The sequence below is a fragment of the Nicotiana tabacum genome, chromosome 19 (assembly GCF_000715075.1).
Source record: "Nicotiana tabacum cultivar K326 chromosome 19, ASM71507v2, whole genome shotgun sequence".
NCBI lineage: Eukaryota > Viridiplantae > Streptophyta > Magnoliopsida > Solanales > Solanaceae > Nicotiana > Nicotiana tabacum.
Window position 1 is genome coordinate 25,642,921 of NC_134098.1, and position 20,561 is coordinate 25,663,481.

Consider the following 20,561-nt stretch of genomic DNA (forward strand, 5'->3'; position numbering starts at 1 on the left):
ATGGGAAGCTATTGTGGTCGGAGATGTTTCTATAGGCTTATGAGCAACAAGTTACATCGTGTGGTTATATCTTGTGGACGTATTCATGATCTGTTGCAGCTGGTTGGGGTCAACACAGTGTGTATATGTGAGAATCGCATCTTAGGAGGAGGCCTGGTGATGAGATTTGGTTCTAAGGTTTATCGGTTTAGGTTGAAGGGATAATCTTCAGTCGAGATAGTGTTGATAAGCTTATATGGATTAAGGTGATATGGGATCACCGTGGGTACGTGTAAGGTGAGATTATACAGTGATTCGATGGCTCTAGAGTGACTCTTGGCACGTTCGAGGATGAACATTTATTTAAGAGGGGAGAATATAGCGACCCGACCGGTCATTTTAATCATTTACATTTTTGTTCGGTGGTTCGAGGCCGCGAGTAACTTCATATGATATATTATGACTTGCATGTATGGTTGATTTTGGTTTTCGAGTGGTTTGGGATTGAATTGGAAGAATGATTCTCATTTTAGAAGCTTTTAGTTGGAAGAGTCGACCAAGTTTGACGTTTTGCGTATTTGATCTCAGATTGGAGTTTTGATGGTTTCGTTAGGTCCGGATGGTGATTTTTGACTTAGGCATATGTTTGAATTTGGATTTTGAGGTTCTTAGATTGTTTTGACTTGAGTTGGTAAAAGTTGGATAGTTGAAGGTTTGGAAGGTTGATAAGTTTGACCGAGAGTTGACTTTGTTGATATCAGGTTGGGATTGCGGTTCTGGGAGTTGGTATAGGTCCGTTGATTTCGGACCATTACTTCTTGTTTTGGATCTGCTATTTTTTTTTTTGCAGAGGTTGTTCATCGCGATCGCGGTTGGAGGCTCGCGATCCCGGAGTGGAGGTTTGGGGCATGCGGGTTTTACATTTTGCGTTCGCAGAAGGTTGGTCGCATTCGCGGAGTCTGGTGGGTCAGTGGTCATCGCGTTCGCGTTATGTGAATTGCGTTCGCATAGAAGGGGGGGCTGGGTGAGTCGCTTGGTGTGTGGCCTTCGCTTTCGCAGGTGGGCAACCGCGTTCGCATAGGCCAGGGGTGTTGAAGCATCGCATTCGCGGTTTCATGAACGGGTTCACGAAGAATGTTTTTAGGCTAGTTTCAGCTTGTGCTTTGCGATCGCGATGTTTGTCCTGCAATTGCGAAGGGGACCATTGGGCAGACCTATTAAAAATTTTATTTCGAGGATTTTGGTTATTTTATCACATTTTGAGTTATAGAGCTCGAATTTGGGAGATTTTGGTAGATATTTTCATGATTTGGATTGGACTAAGTATGTTTTACTCGAAATAAAATGTTTAATAGGTCTGCCCAATGGTCCCCTTCGCTATGTTTTACTCGGATTTGGTTATTATTCATGATTCCATCTTTGTTTAAGCTTTTAAATGATGAATTTAAGTGAGGAAAATTGGGGATTTTAGTAAACACCTTTCTAAATAAAATTTGAGGGTTTGAACCCCGTTTCGGAGTAGGAACGGGATGAAATTTGTATAGTTGGACTCGTATTGGAATGGATGTTCGAAATTTGTGAGTTTTGCCAGGTTCCGAGATGCAAGCCAGGAGTTGACCTTTTGGGTTGACTTTGCATAGTTGAACCAAAATAGTAGCTTTATCGTTTGGGCTTGTTTCCTATGGCTTTTATTGATATTATTAAGTTATTTTAGCTAGATTCGAAATGTCAGGAGGTTGATTCACGTGGGAAAGGATTCTTAGAGTATTGCCTTAGCTTGTTTGAAGTAAGCATCTTGCCTAACCTTGTGTGGGGGAATTACCCCTTAGGATTTGTCTTAGTTGCTTATTTGTGATATGTGTGAATAACGTGAATGGAAGGTGACGAGTCTGTACACTGTCGTATGTGTGATTTATGACCGGACTTGACCCGAGGTTGCTTTTATCGCTTTGTTATTGTTTGAGAGGTCTCTGCTTCACGTGATTTCACTTTGGTTGGTTACTTGACATTATGTCCCATGATAGAGATCATGTTTTAGAATTTTAAGTCCTTAATTGGCGAAGTTGGGCAATTGTTAGATTGTTGCTAATTTGAGTTAGCTTTCATGCTCATATGTTTCACATCCATATGCATTTCCTTATTGAATTGTCTTTATGCACTGCATTGGCAGACTGTGTCTTGATGACAATTGTTGGCATGTTGTGTTGTTATGATTAAGGCACATATGGACTTGTTGGGCGGATCGTTCGGGTGTTGGCAATAGGTTTCTACTGTGCTATTGTTATTATTGATATTTTACATGTGGCGAGACAAGGCGGGCTATATATCGGGTTTGCACATGTATCGAGACAAGGTGGGATGATGGTTAAAATACATGTGGCGAGACAAGGCAGGCATTTACTTTATTATTGCACACGCGGTGAGATAAGGGCAGCATTTTGGGGGATGATATGTGATGGCCAGAAAGCATTTTGTTAATGATGCTTATGTGGTGGTGCAAAAGGGGCATTCTTGTTGGTGTGTATGACTTCTTTATGTATGTCATGCATTTTTACATGTTTTGTTGCATTTTTCCTAACATGCTAAACTGTGTCTCTGTTATTACTTGATGATTTGATTGCCAAGATGGATATACCTACGTGGAGTTGTCATATCATATTCTATCTAGTTGTTGATAGCATAACTGATTGAATTAAAAAGAAAGTTAATATCATGCATTACTGTGTTGGTTCTTGAAATGTTCTCTTGAACGTGTTAATTAGTAGTTGATATAGAATCGGGTTACTATATGGCACGAGGTCCTAGCCGTGCGGGGTGTGACTTATAGTGTGGCACAATGTCTTTGTCGTGCGAGGGTGATTGATAATGTGGGCTAGAGTGCCTTATGTGTGCAATTCTCTTTGATGACTTGTTATTGAAACATAGCCTTTACTTGTATCAAATTATTATCACTTGCTCCAATGAGATTATAGTTATTGCTTCTGTTATTCTTCCTGGTTCTAGTCTTTGATATATTTGCACAAGTTATTTGACTAGTAAGTGTCTTGACTTGAACCTCGTTACTACTCCACCGAGGTTAGTTTTGATACTTACTAGGTACTGACTATGGTGTAATCATACTATACTTCTGCACATTTTTGTGCAGATCCAGGTATTGGAGGTAGCGGACCCAAGTTATGAGAGTTTCTTTGATTGTCGCAGTCCCTTGGAGTACCTTACTTACATTTATACTATAAATTCTCTATCCGAACAATATTGTATTTTGAGATATTTGTATATATTTATTAGAGTTCGTGACTCTGTACTACCTAGTTTTGGGATATGTTGTGATTATCGATGTGTTGGCTTGTATCACCTTTATTTTTGCATTTATCTTTAACTCTGTTCAGTATATCATGTCTTTATTATTTTAATAATTGTTAAGTAATTGGCTTACCTAGTTTTAAAGACTAGATTTCATCATGACCCCTATGGTGGGATTTGGGTTGTGACAGTCTGTCTAATGTATATTTGAGCCAACTTCTCTGAAGTGTATGAAGTCATGACCAGAATGAAATGCGTAGACTTGGTCAGTCTATCCACAATGACCCAAACAACATCAAATCTCCTCAAAATCCGTGGCAATCCTACCACAAAGTCCATAGTAATGCACTCCTACTTCCACTCTGGTATCACCAATCTCTGAGTCAAACCACCTATTTTTGATGCTCATACTTGACAGGCTAACAATTCAAACACCACGAAACGCACCCAATAATGTACTTCTTCACCCTTCGCCATCAATAATGCTTCTTCAAGTCATGATACATCTTTGTAGCACCTGGATGGATAGAATACCGTAAACTCTGAGCCTCCTCAAGAATCAACTCCCTCAACCAATCTACATTAGGAACACAAATCTGACCCTGAAGTCGCAATACCCCATCATCACCAATAGTCACCTCCTTAGCACCATCGTGTGTTGCACCGTGTCCTTAAGGACAAGCAAATATGGATCATCATACTGACCATCCTTGACGCGCTCAAACAAGGATGACTGTGCAACCACACAAGCAAAAACTCTGCTAGGCTCGGAAATATCCAATCTTACAAATCTGTTGGGAAATACCTGAATATCCATAGCCAAAGGCATCTCCACAGATGGAATAAATGCAAACTCCCTACACACTTTGCCTTTCTACTCAAGGGATCCGCTACACATTAGCCTTACCCCGATGATACAAGATAGTGATATCATAATCCTTCAACAACTCCATCCACCTTACCTTCGCTGCCACAAATTCAAATCCTTTAGCTTGAATAGATGTTGAAGGCCCCGCTGATCAGTGTAAACCTCACAAGACACACCACATAAGTAGTGCCTCCAAATCTTGAGTGTGTGCACAATAGCTGCTAACTCTAAATCATAACTAGGTAGTTCTTCTTATGGGCTTTCAACTGGCGCAACACATAGGGCAATTACCCTACCAGCCTATATCAACACACATCCAATGCCAACACGCAAAGCATCACAATAGGCAGTATACATCCTCGATCCTGAGGGTAATACCAAAACTGGAGATGTAGTTAAAGCAGTCTTGAGGTTTTGAAAGCTCTCTTTACACTCTTTTGACAATCTAAATGGAGCACCCTTCTAACTATACTTGGTCAATGGAGCTGAAATAGCTTTGAACCCTTCCACATTGCGATAATAATAACCAGCCAAATCCAAGAAGCTCCTGATCTCGTAGTGGTAGAAGGTTGGGCCAAATCTAAACTGCCTTAATATTCTTCGGGTCAACCTTGATCCCATCACTAGACACCACATAGACCAAGAATGCCACTGAATCAAATCAAAATTCACACTTGGAGAACTTAGCATATAACTTTATCTCCCTTAGTAAAGCACAATCCTGAAATACTGCTCGTTCTCCTTAGCACAACGTGAATAAACCAGGATATCATTAATGAATACAATGACAAAAGAATCCAAATAAGGTTGGAACACATTGTTTATCAAATGCGTGAAAGTTGTTGGGGAATTAATCAGACCAAAAGACATCACTAAAAACTCATAATGTCTATAATGAGTCCTGAAAGTCGCCTTAGGGATGTCTATAGCTCTAATCTTCAACTGGTGGTAACCCGACCTCAAATCAATCTTGGATAACACCCTGCCACCCTGAAGATGATCAAATAAATCAATACGAGGCAACAAATACTTTTCTTGATAGTGACCTTGTTCGACTTCTTGTGATCAATACACATCCTTATAGAACCATCCTTCTACTTCACAAATAACATCGGTGCACCCCAAGGAGAAATATTCGGCCTAATGAATCACTTATCCTACAACTCCAACAACTGCTCCTTCAACTCTTTTAACTTAGCTGGAGCCATGGGATATCGTGGAATAGATATGAGCTGAGTGATCTGCACCAAATCAATACCAAAGTCAATATCTATATTGGGTGGCATGCCCGGTAGGTCTACGAGAAACACATTTGGAAACACCCGTACTACTGGAATTGAATTAACAGTAGGAGTATTAGCACTAAGATCTCTAACAAAGGCGAGATACACAAATGCCCCTTCTCAACTATCCGTTGAGCCTTTAGAAATTAAATCACTCTACTAGTAGTGTAACGAAGAGAACCCCTATATTGTAACCTCGGCAACCCTAACATAGCTAACATCTCGGTCTTAGCGTGACAATCAAGAATAGCATGATACAGAGATAATCAATACATACCCAAACCTTGAAATTGACGATATTAAGCAACCAAAGATCAACCCTAGTCTCATAGCCCCCAATAATAATCACAGAATCACCAACAGGTGTAGATATATGAACATGAATATCAAGAGAACAACAAGGCATATCCAAATAAGGAGCAAAGTATGATGACACATATGAATAAGTAGACTCCGAATCAAACAGCAAAGAAGCATCTCTACAACATATCGAAACCATAGCAATGGGCTTGACCGCCATTTGGTCGAGCCTCTACCAACCTGACCTCCCCCTCTTAGGTAACCTCTCACTTGATACCCTTCCTCTCTAGCTGGCTGGGCAAGGGGTATTGCATCTTGTGCGAGAACTACTGACTGAGAACTCTGATGAGCTATGCCTCTATCAAGTCAAGGTCAATGCTTCCTCACATGGCTGAATTCTCCATATTCATAACAACTCCTAGCTGAATGAGGTTGTTAAGACTGATACCGCCCTGAGGACCCCCATACCCACTGGAGGAACCCTAAACTGATGGAGCATGGTACGAGTTCGCTATCCGAGCACTGAATGATGATGGAATTGGAGTGTTGAAGGATGATCTAGCCACTGCACCTAGGGCTCCATGCTGTGTAAAATGAGTTGCCCTACCATGATGGCCTCTACCAAAATGAACTCTACCTCCAGATGAGGTACCACTAAAGCCACTAGAACAATGAGGCCTTTTGTTCCTCATCATGCCCTCTCTCCCCTAGCTACGTATATGCTCAATCCTTCAAGCTATCTCTACGTCCTAATGAAAAGTAGTCCATATCTCCGACTCTCGAGCAATAGTAACTGTGATGCCATAGGCCAAACCCTCAATAAATCGCCTCACCTTCTCTACCTCGATGGGTATCAAGAAAGTTTCATGACGAGACAACTCTATGAATCCCGCCTCATACTCAGTCGCTAACATACAATCATGTTGAAGATGCTTGAACTGGCCTCTTAACTCATCCCGCCTGGTGAGCGGGATGTACCTCTCAAGAAATAAATGTGAAAACATGGTCCATGTTAGAGGAGATAAACCAGCTGGCCTGCCCAGCTCATAAGTCTACTACCATCTCTTAGAAGACCCTCTTAATTGGAATATAGTGAATCCACATCGTTGGACTCTACCAAGCCCGAATTGCGAAGCATCTGATGACATCGATTTAGAAAGTCATGTGCATCCTCAGAAGTGTCACTTCAACGTAAGGAGGAAGTAACTTATAGAACCTCTCAAACCTTTTCTGCTCCTTAATAGACATAGCAGGCTCAACCATGGGTCTAGCTGCTATAATAGGCTGCTCCGGAGTACGAGTGATAGGGGTCTGAGCCCCTTCCAGCCTGAGATGTGGCTGGGGCCACTAGAATCACTCCAGCTGAGGTCAATGCATCTAAAAAGTTTACCATCTTATCCATGGCCTCCTGAAATACTGGTGCAAAAACGAAACCCTTTGAATGTTGGGCATGCACTGGAGCCTTAACATGCTCATCCATTATCTAATCCTCCACCTAATCCATATGTGGGTCCGCTGCAACTGCCCTGGCATGGCCACGGGTTTCGGTGGATGCTCTACCTCTAGTTATGACAATGCGGCCCCTAGTTGGAGCCTGGGCCCTACTCTGGGCCCCAACTTCTTTCGAATCATTTTTATCCCTTTCAAGACGCCACTTGTCTTCCCAAAATATCATGGTCTTTTACCAGAAGTCACTATAAGCGATCTTGACATAAAGCACGTCCTATCATCCTCTTAATGTACACTAAATACTTCAAACCGAGAGGGTCTCTCTAAGGAACTCTCAAATGAATCCGGAACTAATCCTTTTAGTTCTTCAACTTCATAGAGTCACAACATCAGTAATATATAGATACTTTGAGTCCAAGACAACAAACCCATGCAAAACACAAATTCTCAAATAAGTGGAACATATGGTAATTTCTTGAGTAACACATCTTGACACTTTATTACCACTAACACTATTATGTGGGTCAATCATCCTATCCTAGTGTCTCGATACATAACTAAACCATCCTAACAACCCATGTCTATTTTCACATCATCTCCTCCGAAAGAGCAACTCCACCCTTATGCAATCGAGTGAATCTTTTCTCGTTCAGCACTTCCTCTCCTAAGAATAATAAGTTTGAGTCATCCAATAAGCTTAGCAAGTTAATCAAGCATACCACATCACATACCCAACAATTCCTTGTCCAATATGACCTCGATGTCACCCTTCTTAGACCATAACCATGAATTATCTTAGAATAGGAACTGCAATAATACAAGAGCATATGATCTGGTCATTGATGGTAGACTCCCCCACTTGGCTTAAAGCCATAATTACTTTATTCAAGACTTATATTCACATATTATCGCTTGACTACCATGTCATCTTGATGACACTCCACTTATCATCTCATTAGCTTACATGGTACCTAGCATAACACACCTCGAAGCATATGTCAAATGCACACTTTGCCCTCGTGACACTCCTGTCACCTTGTTCAAGCTCTACAATTTTTTATTGTAGAACATCCAATCTGCCGGATAGAAGGAAAACTCTTCATATAAAGATAGACAACCTCGAACCTCATCAAAGGAGATTCCCTTACCTTCCTTCTCCTTATCCATCTTCTCACCATAACCTTACTATGGGTACTTTCCTATATACAATTGACTGATATTTTCGATTTTACCTTCGTTTATAGAATGTCTGAATTTACTTCTATCCTATCACTGAACTACTGAAATTCCATTTCATTTTGCATCTCAAGCAAGATTTTTTCATTATATCCAACTCTCAAAGAGTAGTCCCTAGACATCATAATACTTATTACATAATTGTTGCTAGCTCCATTAACTCTAATTAACAATGGTACCCTTCATTATCTTTTAAGGTTGAGGAGGCACCCACTCAATCTCCGAGCAACTAACCGTGAAAGCATAGCTATCTCGTAAATCACTTTAGTATCACTCCCATTTCTAGGGACATGACAAGACCAAAAGTGTCCTAAATCAAAAGCTCACTAAACTGAGTCCCCCAAGCCTAAGTTGTGGTCTATACCTGGTCACATTTCCTTTAGATTGCCTACCTTATATCACAGAAAGAATATCTCTCACCTCATCCACAACATCATCACAAGACATCGGTGCCCAAACAAATCTCACCATCATATAGGAAAAATAAAAAATTATCAGAATCCTACCCCCATTTCTATAGCACGAAGAATGAATGAAATAAGGGAACATTTCCTAAATACGTATGTAGCCTCTTGCATATAGACATGGAGCTCTACATATCAATAAACAAGACCTACTAGGGCACTACTCATGACTCATAAGACCTGTAAAACCTAGGTTCTGATACTACTTTTGTTCCATTTCGCGTTTTCGTACGTTAAAGTTTCATCGTAAGTTAATCGATGTAGTCTCGGGCATGAGATTATTTTTGAAGTTATAAGTATTTATTCTATTTATAACATGTGATAAGTAAGTACCGTGAAGGTTAGAGGGTAAACAAATTTAAAAAAATGAGTTTTGCTGAAGGTTGTCAATTTGGGATAAAATACGGTCCAAGCTATAATACCCCGTATTTATGGACTAGTGTCATACAAGGTACCACGTGACCATGATAGTAAGGTATATAAAGTATGTTAAAAGTGATTAATATTTTAAGTAAATTAGGATATTACATAATTATATTGGTAAGGGGTTAATTATTGATTTTGGCAGAAAATTAGGAAATTAATTATAAATTAGTGGGTAAATCTTTGGTGGAAACATCACCTCACGTGGCAGCAAGGGGATTATAATTGTTAAGACTAAATGGTGACTCTTGGTTTATGTGACTAGGTGGCATCTTTAGGAGATTTTTGGGCAAAAGTAATCCACAAAAGTGAGGCCCATAACCCACAATTATAAAAGATCTTCCTACATTATTAAGTGGGATGTGTATGTTTGCTAAGTAACGGATGAAGTCTCAAAACGGAATTCATATGAAACTACAGAATACTATAACAGCGTGAGATTACGATTATAAGGGAGGACGGTACAACCTTTCTCAAGAATATCACACAGATTTTTCCCTATTTCGATCTCGCCGTTACGGGTTTTGTCACGATTGGCATGTGTTAGAGGGATTGTTAAGAGAATCGGCTCAGGTATATTAAGTTTATCCCTTCTTTCATTTTGGTATGATCCATACGATACAAATGAAACGAGCAAACGCACAACTTTCATAAATGTCTCTATTCATAGAAGTACTAGGGGTGCCTATGTTTTTGAATTCCTATGTGTCTTATTATTATATCTTTTGTTTGTGGGTCTCAGAAAAATACGTAATTGATAAAGTTTATCCGGAAGCATATGGATCTTATTACATGCCGAGAAATCTTATTAACTTACTTCTTATGCATTTCATTAATTTATACGTGTACATTGACCCATGATCCGATGGCGTTATATACGCGTATATTATATGGATATGGGATATGGGAAAAGAATACGGCGTTATATACGCACTACCACTTGATCAGTTGGTATACGTTGATGATTTCGCCCACAGAGGCCGAGATGATATGATGGGGTGCCCTCAGAGGCTTGTTGATATGTACACATATACCTACGCATGATATGACATTTATATGCACATGGATGACTTTATAAATATTTCAGGATTTGCAAAGTTATTTAGACTTACAGGCGGATTCCTTTAATCCATGTTTCTTTTATGTCTTTTATGTACTGATTTTCATGCCTTACATACTCGGTACATTATTCGTACCGATGCCCCTATTTCTCGGGGCCTTCATTTCATACCCGCAAGTGCAGGTAGGCAGGTTGATGGTCCCCCTTTTTAGGATCCTTGATCAGCGAGAGTTGGTGTGCTCTACTTGATCTGGAGCTGTTATTAGTTTTGGTACGCTATTTTTGTATGTAGATATGGGTACGACGGGGCCCAGTCCCATCCTTCATACAGTTGTACACTCTATTAGAGGTCTGTAAATAGTCATGTATAGTTGGATAGTATGTGGCCTTGTCGGCTTCTAGTTTTGGATATATAGTTGTCTATAGCAGCCTTGTCGGCTCGCCCTACCGTATTTCGCATGTATATGTACATATGTCTTTTGGACATGTTTTCCTCACCTATGTTATTTACGTGATTTAGCAGTTTATTGATAGATGTTAATCATGACCTACCCTTAATTCATATTTATATCTTAGACGCATGCTTAGGGGTGTTCGACAGGTAGGACTCGGACACTCGTCATGGCCCATCGGTTTGGGTAATGACAACTTTATCCTAATCTAAATCACATTAAGTCTTGATACCACCTAAGCTGACTTGTTAGGAGAACCAACTCAAACATAACTCAAGCAGAAGATAATCATACATATGCAGAAGTAAAAATGCAGAATTCTATGTAAACTACCTAAAAACTTATTTTACAAGTCATGAGTATAACGATCTGACCGACAGTCTTGAGCTTTAGTATTCCCATTTGATGGTTTGAGAATTTGAGTAGCTTCATATTGTGAACTATGACTTGCGTGTATGATTGGCTTCGATGTTCATAAGGTTCGGGATTGATTTGATAGAGTGAGTCTCAATTTGGAAGCTTTAACTTAGAAGAGTTGACTAAGGTTTGACTTATGATGAAATGACCTCGGATTGGTGATTAAATGATTCCAATAGATTTCTATTGTGATTTTGAACTTGGGCATTTTTCGGATTTGGATTTATATATTCCTAAAAGGTTTTGGCTAGGGGTGTTCATGGTTCAGTTTGGGTCGGTTTTTCCCGAATAAGAAACCAAACCAAGTAAGTCAATTTTTTAAATTTTGGAACCAAACCAAACCAATTAAATCAGTTTTTTATCGATTCGGTTTGATTCGGTTTTTGTAGGATTTTTGGTTTTTTTTTATTATTCATCGGTCTTTTTCTTAAAAATGAGACATACACTACCAAACGCATATTCTGACGACTATATTTTCAACGTAACACTATCAAATCAATTGGTCTTTGAAAAATCTATCATTTACCAAGATACATTGATGATAATTGAATCAAATAGTGATGAATAATTAAAGTACTCAATTAAAAATCGATTATTTTTAACATGAAATAAATTCTTGTACTTAGCAAAAGAAAACTACCAATCAAACTAGAATGTAAAGATAAAGTATTAGATTATTATAATAGCAAAGAACTAGACTAAAGATATAAATGACTAATATGTATCATAAAATTTTTAGAAACTTTATATAAAAATATACATATATATAGGTATAATAGTAAATTTAAATAGCTACTTTTATAGTCGATTTGGTTCGATTTTTTCAGTTATTTTTTGATTAAAACCAAAACCAAACCAAATTTGATTGGTTTTTAAAATTCAAAACCAAAACCAATCCAAACATAAAAAGTATCGGTTTTTTGGTCGATTTGGTTCGGTTTTCGGTTTGGTTCGATTTTTCGATTTTTTTTTAACACCCCTAGTTTTGGCTCTATTTGTCAAAAATTAGCAATTTAAAGAATTAAAAAATTCATAGGTTTGATCGGGAGTTGACTTTCGTATTATCAGACTCTTATTGTGGGTTTGAGACCTAGTATAAATTAATTTGGTTTATTGAAACTTGTATGCAAAATTTGTTTGTAATCTGGAATGACTAAGTATGATTTGGGAGCGTTCGGCCAAGTTGGAATATTTGAAACTTAAGAGAAGGATTTTGATCATTAATTCTTGGTTTTGATGTTATTTTTGATGCTTCATGCCTTTAGATAATATATTTGGACTTTTTGGTATGATTGGATGGGGTCCTAATGGGCTCGGGTAAGTTTAGGGGTGGTTTCGGTCCATTCTGGCTGAGTTTGCATTGCTGGTTTTCTGATGCATCTGATGTTCTTCGTGATCACAAAGGGAGGATCACGTTCACGTAGTGTATATTGGGAGTCGGGGGCTTTGTGATTTGCATTTGCAAGGCTAGTTACGCGTTCTCAAAATGTTGGCAGAAGGTCTCCGCATCCGCGGAAGAGAGCACGCGTTTGCGTACAGGAAGAGCACGGCTGGGTACTTGGTGTTCGCAGTGTGGGTGACGCGTTCGCATTATGTTTGAGCTGGGTGAGCTTCGCGATCGTGAGGAATTTTCCACGAGCACACTAATATTTTTGAGCAGGGGGTAGACTTCTGCTTCACGGACGCGAAGGAGTTGCCGCATTCGCGAAGGGTATACTTGGGAAAAACTTTGAAGTGTTATATTTCTCGACTTTGCCAATTATTTCATATTTTGAGCCCTATACTTCGAGAGGAAGAGATTTTGAAGAGAAATTTTACTACTACATTTGAGGTAAGTAATTTACACTTGGATTTGGCTATGTATCTTGATACCTCATGGATTTCTATACCTAAAACTTAGAATTTTAAAGTGAAATTTTGGGGGGGGGGGGGTTCTACAACCTAAAAGGCTGTAATTTTGGGATTTGGGGGTAGATTTGTATTATATTTTGTAATTTAATCACATATTTGGGCTCGTGGAGTTATGAGTGGTCGGGATCTACCCCTGACTCGGATTTTGACAATGTGGGCCCGGGTTGACTTAGGATTTGATTAAAAATTGAAGCTTTATTATTTGAAATTGATTCCCATGGCTTTGTTTGATGTTATTGAGTTGTATTTGTCTAGATTCAAGTCGTTTGGAGTTGGATTTGAAAGGAAACATGGTTTATTGCTTATTAAAGCTTACTGGGTGAAAGTAACTCTCTTGTCTATTCTTGTAAAAGGGAATTCTCCCCATAGGTGATCTATTTGCTACTTATTGTTTGATTTAGAAGCCACGTATATGCTAGGTGACGAGCGTATATGCATAGCTAGGTTATGACCATATTTGGTAAATATTTGGCTTATGATTATGCCTTGTTTGGACTATGTGGACTCCTTACTCATGTATCGTTGTAGTATCGTTGATTCTATGACTACGTGATGACTTTAAATTGTGGCTTAGAATCATGCTTAAGGTTATGACTTCTTAAATTGGGCGTAAACAATTGTTTTTCCATATTGAGCTTCTTTGTCGAGCCAAGGTCATATACTTGTTTTATTGATTCATTATTTGGTGGTTAAATGGATTATCTCATTCATGATAAGTATTAATATAAGACTTTTGAACGATGAAATTGCTTATTGAATTGTTGAGAAGAACTGAATTACATGATTAGCCATAACCATCTTTTAGCATTATGTGTTTTAATTCGCATTTCAATGATTATGGTTTGGTGCCTTTCATTATGTTGTCTCATAAATATATCTATGAGTTTGAGAGTTTAATATTATGAAAATATGAGAATTTTGGCATTACAAATATTATGTGCGGATATAGGTTATTGATGATATTATGCGAATCAGATGGCACGGCGCCACGGGTATATGCATGGATCGGGTGGCACGCTGCCAAGGGTACATGTGTAGATCGGGTTGCATGCCACCATGAAAATAATCGAGTTGCACGCTGTAATGGTATTATATATGGATTGGGTGGCGCACCTCTAAGGCGCTTGGATTGGTATCGTCCCTCCGGATTCAGGTGATTACCCATGTTACCTAGTGCCCATTGAGCACAGACACTCAGATTGGTGCTGGTTTGGACACTTGAAAAGTGTCAGATATGTATATGTATACGGATTTGTGTTGTGAGATTGGGTATTGGATTGTGAGCATGCACTGGCAGCCTCGACTCGTGCAATGGCTCAAACACATATTTATATGATTGTTGACTAACTCATATTATGATTATGAAGGATTGAGATGACTGATATTGTGCTCTCGCCCTTGTTTGAGCATGCGTTGGTAGTTTAGACACACGCAGTGATTCCTATGTTATATGTGAACGTTGATTGATTTGTATCACGATTATGGAAAGAACTGAGATGATTGATGTTGTATTTTATCTCCTTGACTGCAAAACATGTCTAAATTCCAGTTTTACTATGGTTCAGATGACAGACATGATTGATGATATCATATTTATTTCATGTTCTATTCACGCTTCATATGTTTATTGAGTTGTTAGTAGGTGTCAGAGTCGACCCCTTGCCACTACTTCTTCGAGGCTAGACTTGATACTTACTTGGTATCAGGGTTTTGTGCTCATACTACACTTCTGCACATTTTGTGCAGGTTCTGAGACTGGTATTTACAACCCTAGAGCTGAGTAGGAGTGCTATTGGAGACTTTGCGGTGGACTGCTTGGCATGACTAGATTTGCAGCACATGGAGTCCCCTTTTCTTACTTTTCTATTTCTATCAATGTATTTCTTTTCTGGATAGATGTATTTGTTCAGTTAATTCAAGTTATTCTTATTATATACTCGTGATGTAGTGATGCTGGCTTTTAGGGTAGATTGTTATTATATACTCAATGATTATGTATTTATGATATTAAAATTAAATTTATTCTAAATTATTATTTATATAATAAAATAGTTAAATGGCTTAATAATTGGATTCTATTATTGTTGTTGTGTGTTGGCTTCCCTAGCTAGCAGGTTAGGTGCCATAACGGCCTTTGGTGGGATTTTGTGTCGTGACAAGTTGGTATTAAAGATCTAGGTTCTAAGGCTCTCAATAATCACGAGAAGGCGAAGTAGAATCTTGTGGATAGATGCAGAGACATCAGTATCTATCTGCAATAGGCTATAAGGCTTAATGAACTTTCATTTTCTTGATATCTTATCGTGAGACTTTATTTCGGCTTGAAGCCTATATTTTCAGTTCCCTCCTATTCATTTGTATGTGATGTTGAGTACTCGACATCAATTGGGCACCGATGAGTGTGATGATGCTACAGAGGTAGCGCGTGATGTTTTTCCCATATGCTATGTTGGCAGCTTACTATTATCATTTTATGGAGGAGTTTTCATCTATTGTAGCCCTAGTGTTTGTATTTCCCATAGGTACGGGGCTTGATACAGTGTACTATGATGCTTCATGCGTTGGACGTGCGTAGTGCGGGTGAAGAATGGTAGAGTGATTGTTTGCTTGTTCTGTGGCTGGAACCTCATGAGAAGGATTATTAGGTTCGTGATTTGGATTTCGGCATTTGTTTCAGCGTAGGAGAGGCACTTGGCAACGGATGTTCGGGCTTTGGCTTCTAGATTCGTGAAATCGGATATTTCTGAGCCTAGTAGAGTCCTTGCTTATGTGGTTGCACGGTCATTCTGGTTTGAGTGCATCGGAGCTCATCTGTGTGATGATCCTCATTTGCTTGTCCTTAGGGATGTGGTGTTGCAGGGTAGTACTAAGGAGGTTGTCCTCGATGATGACAGTGTATTTCAACTTCAAGGTCGGATTTGTGTTCGAGGTATTGATGGTTTGAGGGAGTTGATCCCTGAGGAGACTCATAGTATGCAGTATTCTATTCTTTCAAGTGTTACAGAAATGTATCATGGTTTGAAGCAGTATTATAGGTTTTGGAGGTAGGGTTGTCACAGATCCTGAGGAATCTTGATGTTATTTGGGTCATTGTGGACAAATGACTAAGTATGTACATTTCATTTTGTTGATGATTTCTCAAACTTTGAAAGTTCAAAGTTGACAAGAAGGGTTTGCTTGAGCTACTAAGGGAATGTGAATGCTTGATTATCATTGTGGTGAGTAATACACCCTTGAAATTTGAGCCTGAATGGGTCTTCCAGTTATACATTAGTTGGATGGAACAGGTTATTATAGCTTGTGGGCGAGTAAAAACTGGGAGGATCAACTGATTGCATAATGGTTATATCCATGGAAAGGTCATAGAAAGATCTGGTGCGAGGTTACACAGGTGGGCTATCTCCTATGAGAAGATTTATTGGTTGTATAATTTCTTATGAGGTTTATATGAAGAGTTTTACCTTCTATCCAATGGGATGTAAGTGCTATGACATAGGTATGGATCGCTTGAAGAAGATGGCACGACTGCCGCAAGGTTGAGTGTGCATTGGACTAATAATTTGGGATCTGTTAATGGTTATTGAAACATGAGCTTTTGAGAAATTCAGCTGAGTAACGGTGTGGGATCATGGTAGCTAGGAGGAGAAGTCATTGTAGATTCTTGGGTTTTGTTGTTGTGGCTTAAATCAAGTAGAGGAGTCTACCATCGACAAATGGATTACATGGTCATGTGTTGTTATGTATTCCGGACTAAGGGATGCTTGCAGATTAGTTATGGCTTGAGGAGGAGAGCTTCGAAAAAGATGCGGGCAAGGTAGTTTTCGGGCATGTGATGTATTGCACCTTATGGCTATACGGAGGTTGTGGAACGACTCGGGGTGGATATTTCTTATGTATGTACAAGACATTTGAAAGGATTTGTTAGGTTGCTTCTCTTCAACTATTCATGTGCTAATGGAGCACTAGTTATTCGGCATGCTTGGTTGTGCATTCAGGATTAGGACAGAGTGGGTGACTCTCAAGGATTGTTCTAGCGAGTTCAAGATTCAATATATGGTACCTAAGGAGTTTTCAAATTTGTTGTACGGCTGGGGATTTGAGATTTTACATTGGAATGCGAGATAGACTTGGATTATTTTCTTATCATTATTGGTCTTGCGGTGCCGTGTGTAAGAGATAGAAGGAACATCACTAGATGTATAGAAAGTCCTTTCAGAGTAGATATTGCGGTTGAGGTACTGTTGGGGGAATTAGAGGGAATACAATGTCTTATTGGTCTTAGGACGATGTGGCTTTGTGATGCGATCACTTGGGATAATTTTTTATTGAGGTCCATAGTATACTGGGAAAGAGATATGTTACTTGGAAGGCAAGTCAAGAGGAATCTGTAGAAGATGGGCCAATTCAGCAGTGGCTTAGATTAGCATGATAATTGAGATGATTGGTTCCTTTGGTATGATAGGGATTTACAGGTACTTTTGTGGTGATACTTTTGGATTTGGCAGTCTACGTGACTTGATTGATTTCAGGGATTCAGTTATGATAGCTTGATTGTGTGTAAATGAATTCCGAAGAGTTTGTAATGATTTTTACCATAACTTAGGATGGATGTCTCCTACGGGTATGGAAAGTTTGTTATGTAATTTGAAATTCTCCTGAATTGAGTTAAGTGGAAGGTTCTTGGTCGATGGAATGTTTATCCTACTTATGATTCAAAGTTGATAATAAGATTCTCGTATGTTCTAATGATAGCATGTTAGATGTAGAGAGCTGTGTAGTATTGAGATTAAACGGAAAAGATTGCGGGTCAGTTTTGAAATAAATGAGCTTTAGACAACATGGGAGATTTCAAATGTTTAAAGCATGGTAGTAGTATCTTATATTGCCTGGGGGTGTGTGTGTCACAGAAGACATGTGGTATATTGATTTGCGGATACTTGACTAGTACTGTAAAAATCTGGTATGGAGATTCTTGTGTTCCGAAGTTTAGAGATTATATCTCTAAGAGCAGACTATTTCTCCGGTTGTGGGCTGTGAAAGTGTATTCATGATTTGACAGTTGATTGTGTCTTTCATGGAAAAGGTTATTGTGGACCCTTTGAGGCCATTTACCTATTTCAGAATAATTTCGATCGGATGGGGCCCTATTGGTGACCTAATGAGCATGTGTATTCCATACTGGATTGGATTTGTTTACTCATTGCAGTGTTTGATATGGGTGTGTCATTGGGTCGACTTGATCTTATATATGCTCTGGTCTATTTCATGTGTTAGTCTCTAATGTACAGTGGGTTGTGACATTACTTGAGTATTCAAACGTAAGTTATGGCCCTATTTAGGCTTTGTGGTTTTATTTGAGTGAGATAGCACTTGAGATATTGATATATTTATTGCACCTTAATTAGTTGTGCCTGGCTTTTCCCCATTGTGCCTTATGCTATCAATCTCCCCATGGCTATGTTTATGCACTTTACGTGCTTGTTGTTGATATACATGCGTTTGGTGAGTATGAGCATTATGGCTCGACAGGTATCCCCATGTGGATTGATATATTTGGATCGGGTTATGCTTTGCAACGGAGTTATGTGAGGTACCCTTCTTTGTGTTTATTTCGTGTGTTTTTTTTTCTCTCTGCAGGAAGAGTTCATGGAATTATGCTTTTATTGTTATATCTGTTAAACTTGTTGGTTAGCTCTCCTATTCGGTTCTCTTTCTATTATAGGTCATAGTCGAGTTGTTGCTTGGTTATTGCAAGGATAGCATCGTATGAGGTTCTAGATGGTATTGATGTAGCCTGTCTGTCGAGCATCTTGTACTAGGTGAGACGAGGTTATTGGTCCTGGAATTAATGTGGTAGAATTTGAATAAGGTATTGTTTGATGACTGCCATTAATCAGTTCAAGAGTTTGGCAATAGTTCTTGTTGGGTGAGAGTACTCCATGACTTGATGATTTTATGGGTGAATATGAGTTTCTACACGCTTTCTTCATCATTAGCAGTGTTGCAAAGGTTTGCCACATAGGTTTTATTTGATGTCATGTATATTACCAGTACCAAGTTTAGTAGTTGGCAATTATCATGAATGAAGATATGGATGTGGACATATGAGTTATGGGGCATATCGTGTGATTACAACTTAGAAGTACATTTATGACTTGATGTAGCTTGTGGAGATTGATACAGTGTGTATATACGAGGATCAGATCTTATATGGAATTTCGGATGTTGGAATTCTGTTCTAAAGATTATGGGGTAAGGTTGAAGAGAAAATCTTCAATTGGGATTGTGTTAATGGACTTACATGGATTAAATAACAGTTATCACCCATGAATATGTGTATAATGAGTTATCCAGTGATTTGGAAGCTTTGGAATGACTCTTAGCACGTTCAAGGACGAACACATGTTTAAGTGGGGGAGAATATAATGACCCGACTGGTTGTTTTGAGCCTTAGTATTCCCGTTCAGCTGTTTGAGACTTTGAATGGCTTCATATTATGCACTATGACTTGTGTGTATTGTTGGATTTGATGTTCGTAAGGTTCGAGATTGACCTGATAGAGTGATTCTCAATTGGAAGCTTTAGGTTGGAAGAGTTGACCAAGGTTTGACTTTTGAGTAAACAATCTCGGATTGGTATTGGATGATTCCAATAGGTTTGTACTGTGATTTTAGACTTGGAAATATGTTCGGATATGGATTTGGATGTTCCTAGAAGGTTTTGGCTCTATTTATCGAAAATTGGCAATTTGAAGAATTGAAGAATTCATAGGTTTGATCGGGAGTTGACTTTAGTGGTATCACACTCCTATTGTGGGTTTGAGACCATGGATAGGTTCTTTGGTTTATTGTAACTTGTTTGCAAAGTTTGGTTATAATCAGGAATGTCTAAGTGTGATTCGAACGCGTTCGACGATGTTGGAATTTTGAAGAGAAGGATTTTGATCATCGATTATTGATTTTGATGTTATCTACTGTGTTTCGGGCCTTTGGATAAGTTTTGATAATGTATTTGGACTTGTTTATATCACTTGACGCAGTCCTGAAGGGTTCGGGTGGTTTGGGATGCTTTTGGATGAGTTTGCATTGAAGGTTTTCTGATGCATCTGATGTGCTTCGCAATTGCGAAGGGATGATCGCGTTCGCGTAGTGTTTATTGGTAGCTGTGGGCTTTTTGATTCTCATTCACATGGCTAGTCACGTGTTTGCAAAGTGTTGGCAGAATATCTCCGTGTTCACGGAGAAGAGCACGCGTTTGCGTAGAGGAAGAGCGTGGGTGGATACTTGGTGTTAGCATTCGCGGTGTGGGTGATGCGTTCGCGTTGCGTTTGTGCTGGATGAGCTTTGCGATCGCAAGGATGTTTCCGGGATCAAACTGAAGGTTTGCAGATATTTGCTTCATGAACGCGAAGGAGTT